The following is a 10,933-nucleotide window of genomic DNA, read 5'->3' as shown; positions in this document are numbered from 1 at the left end:
GCGGGACTCGATCCCGGGACTCCAGGATCATGACCTGAGCCGAAGGCAGTCGCCCAACCAACTGAGCCACCCAGGTGCCCCACAATGACACGTTTTCTAAGGTAACTGATTTAAAACAAAAAGGAGGGGGACGTAAGTCTTTTCCCTTATTTCCAACAGGGAGAATTAAGCCTCTTCGTCCTAATTTGTACTTGTCCTTTGCCCTTGTTTAAAGGCTCTGTCATGTCCCCCCAGGAGCACAGGGATGCTGTGCTCCAGGTGTGGGGGGGACGAGAGGCATGGGCAGGATCCCAGTGGGGATCAGCTGTGCCCCCTTGGAAAGCCCTCAGTGGGTACGGGGGCCACACGCCACTGCTAGTAGAAGCTCGAGTAGGAAGGAAGGATGTGAATTGGTCCATGATTATTGTGATGTTCAGAGAAATGCCTGGCGCCGTTCAAGACCCAAGCCTTATGCTGATCAACTTAGAAATGCTGAATAAAATAAAACCAGACATGGCGTGGAGTGCTGGGAATGCTGCTGGGAGTCAGCCTCCATCCAGTCTGGTCTGGGCTCTCCCAGGTGTCTGCAGGGTCCTCCACCCACGTAAGGGCTGGCTGCACAGCTCCTTTTCCCCAAGACAGATGAGAGACAGAGAGACACAGAGAGAGAGAAGCCATAGGTAGAACCAGTAATCAGCTACAGTCTCCTCAAGGACACCAGGGATTGACAAATGGGTTGTGCTAAATCAAAGACATTCAGTGAAAATTACATATTCTTTTAAGATTGAAGAGGGAGCTTCTGAGGATCACAAACGTAACTTTCAATATAAGCTTGTTAAATATACATACACTGGTACTTAATGTATGTCTTATTCTCCAAACAGAAGCCCAGATCCCAAACACCTCTTTTAAAATGGCTGTTGCCACTTCTTGAGGATGTTTAAAATAGGAATCACAACTTCTAATTTATTTTGTGAAATGAATGAAAAATGGTTTTTTTTAAATCAGATTGTTAAGTTTCTAAGAATACAAATAGAAAATATTTGCTTGCTCTCTCCCCAGCAAATTTCCACATATTTATCTTAGAACCCACTTAGCACGTTAAGGCAAAGGGCTTGCAGCAGACCCCACACCACAGCTGGGAGTGAGCTGATGTGTGTCCCCACAAGCTGGACATGGGCTCAGACCCCAGCTCTCTGCTCGTGGTGTAGGTCCTGATGGCCTCCCCATTCTCAGTCTCTGAGATCCCAGCTGTGAGTCAGGATGACAACACAAATCATGAGGTTCTCAGAAGGCCTGAGTGAAATAGTACCTATTTTATGAATTATAGATAATATTATTTAAGAGTGCCTGGCAAATACATAGTAAACGCCTAATTGGTAAATGGGGGATACTGAAATTGCAAATATCCTACTATGTGATAAAATGTCTAGTATGGTTACATTAAGTTTTTTTTGAAAACGTGTTCCTTTACCCAAATCCCACCACAGTGTCATCTCCACAGACGCTGTTCAGTTTCTATAAGAATCTGAACTAAAATACCTTGATGATGGGGTTTGTTTTCATCTTTTCAGAAAGTGTGTTTTTTCCTGCAATTCCGCATTTGTTAATCAAATCTCACAGTTTTCTTCTTACTTTTCCTCTGACCCTCACATGTATATCAGTGTTCACTCATTCAAACAGCCACCGCTTATAGGCTTCTTTCTTTGAATAATCCCACAATTTCATGAATATCGAAATAACCTCATCTTCAAAGCACTGTGCATTAAAATTGAATTCAGATAAACACGGATAACTAAAATATACGTTAGAAAGAAAAGGGGATGATCGAAGGAAAAGTCCATGTATTCTGAAACTGTAACGTGGATTCTCTGCACCTCATTGGAAGCGCTAAGCCCTGGGGACATACGAGGCCACGGAGGAGTCTAGGAAATGTGTGGCAGGACTCACCCCTCCCTTCCCCCGGCCTCCCACGGACTGGGATGTGAGCAGGAGCATTAGGAGGGGCCACCCGTTAAAACATTTACAGGCTGATGCAACTAGAAGGCAGAGAACTCTCCTCGTCTCCTGCAGAGGCTCCCTCTTTGCGGGGAGCCAGACCTTACGATGGGCCGGAGAGACAACTTCTCTATCTTCCCTGGCACAGACACCACACAAATACCTTCTCCTGTCTCCACTAGCCAAAGGCAAATAAACAAAATGCCCCCTTTTGAGTCACCTCCTAGTGGCTTATGTTCACACAGACATGGCAGTTTAATCTCCAGCTGAAAAGTCCCGTCTTCTAATAAAACCTTGTTCACTTGAAATAAAGGGGTGTTGGTTTTCCCCACATTATAAGACATTTAAATAAAATATTATCTCAAAATGAATTCTACACCTTAAATTAACAAAATATACTCAGTGTTTTTTAAGTCAGGCATTGCGTAGAAGGTGTAATGGGTAAAATCAACAGTGACCTTACCTGAAAGCCTATCATCTGGAAGAAAAATAAGACAAAAACACAAAAACTGTGTCACAAAGAGTTAAAGATGACTAAGACTTTTGAAACTAAGAGACGAGGGAAATTGGTCTCCCACTAATAACTGCAGACAAATCCAAACTAAAGCCTATATTTTTGGGCAAGAGAGACATAACAGGTTCTGTACTGGGGATGCTGAGCTGTCCAGTCCACCAGGGATGTTTGTATGAGTCCTGAGGTGAGCTGCCTGGGACCCAGCAAAAGGCACCACAGCGAAACTTAAAGAACCCCAGTTTTAGGACAAAGATTATGGATGGAGAAAGAGTTGACAGAGCGTTAGAAGAATCAGTGAAATCTGGTGACCGAGCCAGTGAAGGAAATAGCTTTGGAAAGACAGAGAAACCAATTATATTGGTGGCTGGGTGACTCTGGAGAAAAAGCCTCTGTATTTAGGGACTGTATTTATGGACTGTATTTAGTCCATAGTCCATGCGGGATTCAATCCATGGCTTCTGTCTTCTTAGTGACATTGGCAGCCAGGTTCCTGGTAACTCCTGGTAAGCAGGGAAGGCTCAGCACAAAAAGAAATCCAGAGAAGGAGCCGGGCAGATACCCGGCCAGAATGAACCAGTCTGACCATTCACAGACTGGGAGAAAAGCTCGGTATACAGCCAGCCAATTTCAGGGTGAAAACGTGTCACCAAACAGGGAGTTGGGAAGAGACGTGCCGTTGTAAACCATTACACAGCAATTCCACCGTCCAAATGTGAGGGGTGTGAACATCCTTGCAAGCACAAACAGTAGTAGAATGTATTAAAATAAATGACAGGGGCGCCTGGGTGGCTCAGTCGTTAAGCGTCTGCCTTCGGCTCAGGTCATGACCCCAGGGTCCTGGGATCGAGCCCCGCATTGGGCTCCCTGCTCTGCAGGAAGCCTGCTTCTCCCTCTCCCACTCCCCCTGCTTGTGTTCCCTCTCTCGCTGTGTCTCTCTCTGTCAAATAAATAAATAAAATCTTTAAAAAAATAAAATAAAATAAAATAAATGACAAGTGTCTAGTTTGGGGTGTTTACCACTTGTGCTTATTTTTAACACAAGTTTACCTTATTTAATGTGTGACAACAGCTATGTTTAAAAACCAGCTCACAAAATTCCTGAAAAGGTAACACGCGGTTCTCAAGCACTGGGACAAGCTGGTCCCAGCACACCACTGAACAGGACAGAATTGATTGTCAAATAACAATATTTCCTTTTCCGTGAGTAAATAGCCACTGCCCCTGGGCTGCTCCAGCCCCTCTTTAGAACCTGCTGGACCTTCCTGTGATTCACAGACTAAAGAGACAACTCCCGGGAGAGGAAGGGTGTCCCTCTCCAAGAGCACCACCTGCAAGGGTCCCCTCCGAGTGCCCCATTCCTCTGCACACTGATCATTACCCATCCTGCATGTCACTTTACATGGGCATACACGCCTATGTTTGTGGTGAGAGAAACCCTGAGTACTAGCTGCATACACAAAAACATCATATTTTCATCTCCCAGCACTCACTTCCCGCTCTGTTTCCTTTGAGGTGAGATGCAGAACACTCCTAGTAGCCACTCTCATCGCCCAGAGCATTCCTTCCCAAAGGCTCCTGAGTTGTCAGTGGAGTTTGTCACCTTATGCTGAGACAAGCTCTTGAAAGTCACAAAGGGAGGAAATGCTTTTGAACGGTTTGCTCAGAAATTCTAAATTCCCACAAATTCTACATAAGGTACTGGCCAAGAAAATTGTCTTAAGCTACAACATCCGTGGGCCACCGTCAGCTCCGGCTGAGAAGAGTGTGAATGGTGGAGCTTGTCTCCTCGCTCTTGGGGCTCCAGTTCTGTGGCCAAGCACCCAAGAAAACAGAACAAATCAGGCCAAAGAATGGTTGAAGAACCAGTGATGAAAATAATTAAAGTTCTTGGTACAGAAGAACTCAGTTATCAAGGGATATGAGTCAGTAGTAAGCTGAAGCCAAAAATGAAAGGAAAAAAAAAATCTGCCTTGGGGCATTGCTGGAATTCTTGCTTACTTCAGAAAAGTTCTCTTTTCAAAGAACATCTTGAATCTGTAAAAATTTGAGCAACAAGGAAATGCAGTAAAGAGACAGTTTTGCAAGAATCTCTACTTTTGAAGCCTCAGCAAGTACAGTTGAAGAAGGAAGTCGGTAGGGGAGTAAGAAGGTAGTCAGTGGAGGAATGTAAGATGGGGGTCCTTGTTTTGGTTAAACTAGTCGCTGGCTGAGTAGCCCCATGACAATTGCTTCTCAACTCTGGGCCTCATTTTTCTCAACTATCAAGAAGAAAAGGTGAAGATCCATAACACAGTGCCGAGTTTATCCTCAATAGAAAATAGTTGCAAGGGCGCCTGGGTGGCTCAGTTGGTTAAGCGACTGCCTTCGGCTCAGGTCATGATCCTGGAGTCCCGGGATCGAGTCCCGCATCGGGCTCCAGTCCTGCATCGGGCTCCCTGCTCGGCAGGGAGTCTGCTTCTCCCTCTGACCCTCCTCCCTCTCATGCTCTCTGTCTCTCATTCTCTCTCTCTCAAGTAAATAAATGAAATCTTAAAAAAAAAAAAAAAAAAGAAAATAGTTGCAATATCTTTAGGATCTGTCCCCGACTAGCTGAAATGAATGGTGTTGTAGTTCACCTGAGATCAAACAGGTCAATCAAACAGGGCAAATCAAGCAAGTGAACACCTCTATGTATTTTTCCTCTGATAACCAGTTCTAACGTAGCCACTCAAGACCCATATATATTTGAATTGCTCTAATATGCAGTATTTTGTTAGTAGGCTTACAATAGAGAATATGAATGGGCAGGGAGGGAAAGCAAAGATCTAGTGGTGAAATCAGGAGAGGCTCTTCGTCATCCCCAGAGCCCGGCACCCCTTGAACCACTGCAGACCCCTGCTTGGGAAGGCCTTCACCAGAAAAGATCCCTGCCTCATACAATCCACGATTTTATCACTTGCTCCAAACTGTGTCAACCAGGTCGTGCCTTTGAACATCATGATTTGAAGGCATTTTCCCTACTTCGCAAAGATTAAATAAGACACAAAAGACTTAGTCCTACTTGGTGTTTGTTTTTGCTGTCTTTTAACCTGGTCATAATTTCATTGAGTTGTCATCTTGAGGCCATAGAATGATGATCCTGCTAAGATTCTTCTATCATTTAGGGAAAGCCAAATTTTGCCAAATAGACTTTGAAGAGTCTCTTTATGTAAACTTAATTTTAAAAATAAGAATGAAATGAGAACAAATGGTCTGTATATCTAAAACCCCTTCCCCAGTCCTGACAGTAGGTCCAAGGGCATAAACCGGAAGGCTAGTCACCATATCTGGGGAGTTGTGTCCTTCAATGCCACCCACTGCACCTGCTCAAGGTGAGGTAGGACCTCACTGTCTCTCTCCCCCCTGGCTCTGGGCTCCATGCTCCTGTCAAGGCCTGCTCCCACCTCAGGCGAATCCGGGACAACTGGTTGCAGCTGCGTAGGCTGCAGGCCGGTGACCTTGACAACTTTGGTTGGAAAGGAAATGTTCCTGAAATAGCGCCGGGGAAGAGCTTTGGGGTAGGTTGTCCTCATAACGTGACCCTGGAGCTGGTCATGAAGGAAACCCCTCTTTGCAACAATTTCTTCAGAGAGGCAGGATGAAGGTAAAGGGAGAGGAAAATTAGTCTGCATGCACTAAGGCCAAAGAAACAGAGGTTTAAAAACCTTATGTTTACAGTGTACGACTTTTGACATGAAATTCCTGCTGATAATTCATGGAGAATCATTACAGGCCAAGAAACTTGTGCAAATGAGTTGTTTTCAAAGGAAATTTTTTTTGAAGTTTGAGTGACTACAAACTGGTTAATATGATCCCTTACACATCTTTTTTTTTTTTTTTATTTACCATTAATTCTCCTTAGATCTTCCCTCTGAAACAAAGTTTTGAAAGACTAAGTCTGCAGATCACAGGCATCCTCCATTCTGAACAGATGGTCAGCCAGAGACCGAGCAGTGGAACATGGGCGTTTCTCCTGCATGATGATTAGAGGACATGCAACCCAACCTTTGGAAACTCTTCAAGCTTTCCAGAGCTTTAAGCAATGACACTGATTCTCTAATGGTACATAAAAGGGAGAGTCACGAGCACTAGTAGACATTTAATTGGCTGACATGGATGGACCAGGCTGAGAGCACATACGGACCCAGCACATGTGCATGTGGCCACGCCTCGTGTGGTTGTATAGTAAGTTCTTGAGCATGAATTTTCCAGGTATCTTAAAAAAAAAAAAAAACTTTTAAGAAAAGCATATTGGGTTTAAAAGTTTCAGAGAAGATAATATTAATCAGAAATTAAATGCTAGCATAGGTTTCCTGGGGAAATTTGGACGCAACTCAAGCAGGTTGACATTTAATTTCATATACAAAGGCCTCATTTCAAATGTCTCAAAGCTCATCACAATGTCAGCGCATGGTGGGAGTAGAGAAAGTGCCAGAGATGCTGAAGAAAAGGAAAAATCTGCAAAGACTCATGAGGGAATGCCTATAACAATCCATGTGCTTCTATGGTAAGTCAATGATACAAATTTTAGTACAAAATTTCCACTGGTGCTGCTTTCTTAATACGTATACTTTTAGAGGAGATTAGTACACTGTCTAACATATCTGAGACTCATAAAGTCTGAACTGCTAGCTGCCCCAAATCATGGAACCAGGGGGACACCCACCAGAGCTCAGGCTCCTCCCTCTGTCCTGGGCCATGACACCATCTGTAAGTGTCCAAGTGCCCGGCCGCCTGCCATCGTAAGTGGTTGGCTGGTGGTGGTGTGGTGAGTAGAACATTGGATCTGGAATTCTAGCACCAGATCCGGACCTCAGGGCTGCTGCAAACCAGCTCCAACACTCCGTGAAACACTTGAGTTCTATGAGCTGAGGTTGTCCCATTTAGAGAGCAGGGATGGCAAATGGTAGGCGTGGGTGATGAAGAAATATGTACCCACAAGGTAGACACTCAGTGTGCTTCAGGTTAGCAGAATACCCATGTTCTTCTAGGAAGTCAGTTTTGGGCATTAGGCACAGGAATAGGCAAGATGTCATTGATGGAGCCCCTTTCTTCAAAGTACCTCCAAGCAAAGATCATCAGAGAAGTCCACAGGTGAAGAAATTAAAGCAGAGAGAAGATAAATAACTTGCTGAAGGTCATACAAGTAGAAAATGAAAAACCCAGGATTCAAATCCAGGCAGGCTGACTACAGGGTCTATCCTCTTGACCATAATATACAGCAAATATTATCAAGGAAATTAAGATAATCATTCTCCTTTTAGTACTCATGACTAATTCTTGTTATAATGGTTTTATTTTTAGATCAACTAAATTATAAATGGGAATTTGGGGGAAACTGGGAATTCTGATTGGAAGCAAACATGATAAACAAGGTATGACGCACTTTTGGAGTCTTTGGATAACTAGGTATTCTTAGGAATCTTTTCCTGGGATTTAGCAGTTTGAACAATCGCTCTGTATCTTTAACTGTGAAAAGCTGTTGATTAACTGCTACTGGGGTCAGAGAGGAGGGGCAGCTGTGGATAGCGGACCAGCGAAGTTGATTGTCACCAGCAGAGCACACCTCTTCTATGGTGTGATATTAATTTTGTGTCAACTTGACTGGATCGTAGGGTGCCAGATATTTGGTTAAACATTATTTCTAGGTGTATCTGTGAGGGTGTTTCCAAATGAGATGGACGTCTGAATCCATAGATTGAGTAAAGAAGATTGCCCTCCCCAGGGAAGGTGGAGATCGTCCAATATGTTGAAGACCTGAATAGAACCAGAACAGGGGAGGGAAAATTTGCTCTGTCTGCCTGACTTCTTGAGCTGGATGTTGGTCTTCTCCTGTCCATGGTCTAGGACTTCTACTACCAGCTTTCCTGGGTCTCCTCTGGCTTGCAGATAGCATATTGTGGAACTCTCAGTTCCCATAACCACATGATCCATTCCTTATAATAAATCTCTCAAGAGACAGAGAGAGAGTGCTATAGCTTGGTTTTGGGACTTTAGGACACTAGTGCATTAACTATAATTCCTAATCAGGGCTGGGGTGGGGTAGGGATGGGGACAAAGCTTATAAAATTGTTGATAATCAACTGTGTTGACATACAGAAAGTCATATTCATAAGGTTCAACTTGATTGAGGCTCTTTTTGAATTGACCTCTGCCTAATGGAGTAGAAGCCTCCCTTGAGAGCCAAATTCAGGCTCCTCAGGCTCCCCTCTAGCACACAACAGTCCCTCAGGAGGCTGCCATTTCTCAACACACCCTGGGACCCAATAGGACCCTCCCATCTGGTCTGCCTCATAACACCCAGTCCTGCCTGGTAACTAGTTCGTAACCAGGAGCAGAGCTTGGCCATGCCAGTCTGAGAGAAAAAGCAATTTTCTATCTACATGCCTAAAAAAAATTTAATTCATTTCATTTTAGGTATAGTTACCTGTTATCTCAGAGCTCTGTTGAAAAATATTCAAAGTTGTTTATATAGAAGAACTTTGCAGAAATGCCAGGTGGAAATGTGATTTAGTAAAAATGTATCCCTTAACTACTGCATATTCCTCTTCCATAAACCCTAAGTTCATTTTGTGCTGCACCCAGGGTGTCTTCCTCAGAGCAGTCTTGGGGACAGCCCAACCAACACTCATGAAACAAGACACACTCAGAGTCTGCTCACCTATCCTTAGTTGGTTTGCTGCCTCTAGTGATTTTAGCTTCTCCCTTTTCATGTGGTTGAGCTCCAGAATGAAAATCTATGGCTGATAAAAATCTGTGCAGAAAGAATTCCTTTTCATGGATGCAACCTTAGTATTTTCTCTTTTGACAGAGAGATCAGCCCAGCACCCTAAAGATGCGGTCTAGGGAAACATTTGGCCCTCTGGCTTCCCATGTGAGATATATGCCAACAATTAAACGGCAGACAGAATGCCTTGCCCCATCCTGCCTTGCCGGGGAATAATCCCCAGGCCTAAATATGAAATTGGTATTGATCTGATGCCATTGAACTTATGTCTGCCGTTTATGAGAGAAGAGCACTTGTTCCACAAGGCAGACAGTGATCTGTTTCACTCTAACAAGAGAGCAAAACCTACCAGGTGTAGGGAAAGATTTTATTTTCTATTTTCAAAATAAAAATAGCAAAGGGCTCTGCATTCCTTCCAGAACCATCTCTACAGGAGGGGGCAGAAAAGAGGGGTGGATCTTCTAGATGTGCCTCCTGGGGCCTGGCTGGGGTGCAGCCCAGGTGGTCATCCGGATGGGGATCAATATCACAGGCTGACTTGAATATTGAAGGCCAAGGAACAGGCCATATCAGCAGGAAGCTGTCACAGACTGTGGTAAGACCCCACCCCATATCCTACATTGGGTCTGCTCTGTTTATCCTATGAATGGAGATGAGGATAGTATTATAGATCCTTTAATCAATCTTCTTTAGTCTTTCTCTACCTTGCCAGTTTTTTTTTTGGGGGGGGGTTCCCAATGACATACTTTATATCCATTTCCAGGATTCACAAAATTATAGAAAACAAAGTAAAATAAGAAAACATGATAGCTATTAGAGGTTGAATAAGATATATTGGGTCTTAACCCCCAGTACTTCACAGTGTGACCTTATTTGGCTGGAGGGTCTTTGCAGAGGTAGTCCAGTTAAAATGAAATTTTCAGGGTGGGTTGTATTCCAATATGAATAGTGTCCTTATAAGAAGGGGAATCTGGACACAGACATACACAGAGGGGAATGCCCTACAAAGATAAAGGCAGAGATAAGAGTGATGCTTCTAGCAGAAAGGAATGCCAAAGACTGCCAACAAGCCACCAGAAGCGAGGAGAGAGGCATGGAACAGATTCTTCTTCTTCTTCACAGACTCAGAAGGAACCAGCCCTGCTGGCACCTTGATCTTGGACTTCCTACCTCCAGAGCTGAGACAATGAATTGCTATTGTTTGGGGTTGCTGGTTTGTGGCACTTTGTTATGGCGGCCCTAGCAAATTAATAAGAGTGTCTGTCATAAAATAAAAGGGGTATCCCTAGGCAGCACATTCTCAGTGGAGGGGATATAGTAAAGGGCAATGTATCTTATTCATTCATTTATCCAGAATTTATTTTGTGTGCCGGGTTGTGGAATACAGCACTGAACAGGATGCCACTGGTCTTGCTTCATGGAGCTTTCAATCAAATGTGAAATATGTACGTACAATCCACTGCCTATGACCATAAGAGTTAGTTTCAAAGCTTGCAAGTCATCCCAGGAAACACTGTGAGTTTATGACAAATGGTGCCAAATTCCCTGTGTCCATCTTGGATATGAAAAAACAGAGATGATTATTTCAGGGCTCAGAATACGATTTTCCTCAGAAACATGTGCAGTAACTCTGCAGCCCTATAATTTCAAGCAATCAAAAGTTATAATTAAGTGTCTGCACTTCCAATTCTAAGGGA

This window comes from Leptonychotes weddellii, chromosome 13 (genome assembly GCF_054177405.1).
Source record: "Leptonychotes weddellii isolate Sample4059 chromosome 13, ASM5417740v2, whole genome shotgun sequence".
In the NCBI taxonomy this organism is placed as follows: Eukaryota; Metazoa; Chordata; class Mammalia; order Carnivora; family Phocidae; genus Leptonychotes; species Leptonychotes weddellii.
This window is presented reverse-complemented; position numbering follows the sequence as displayed.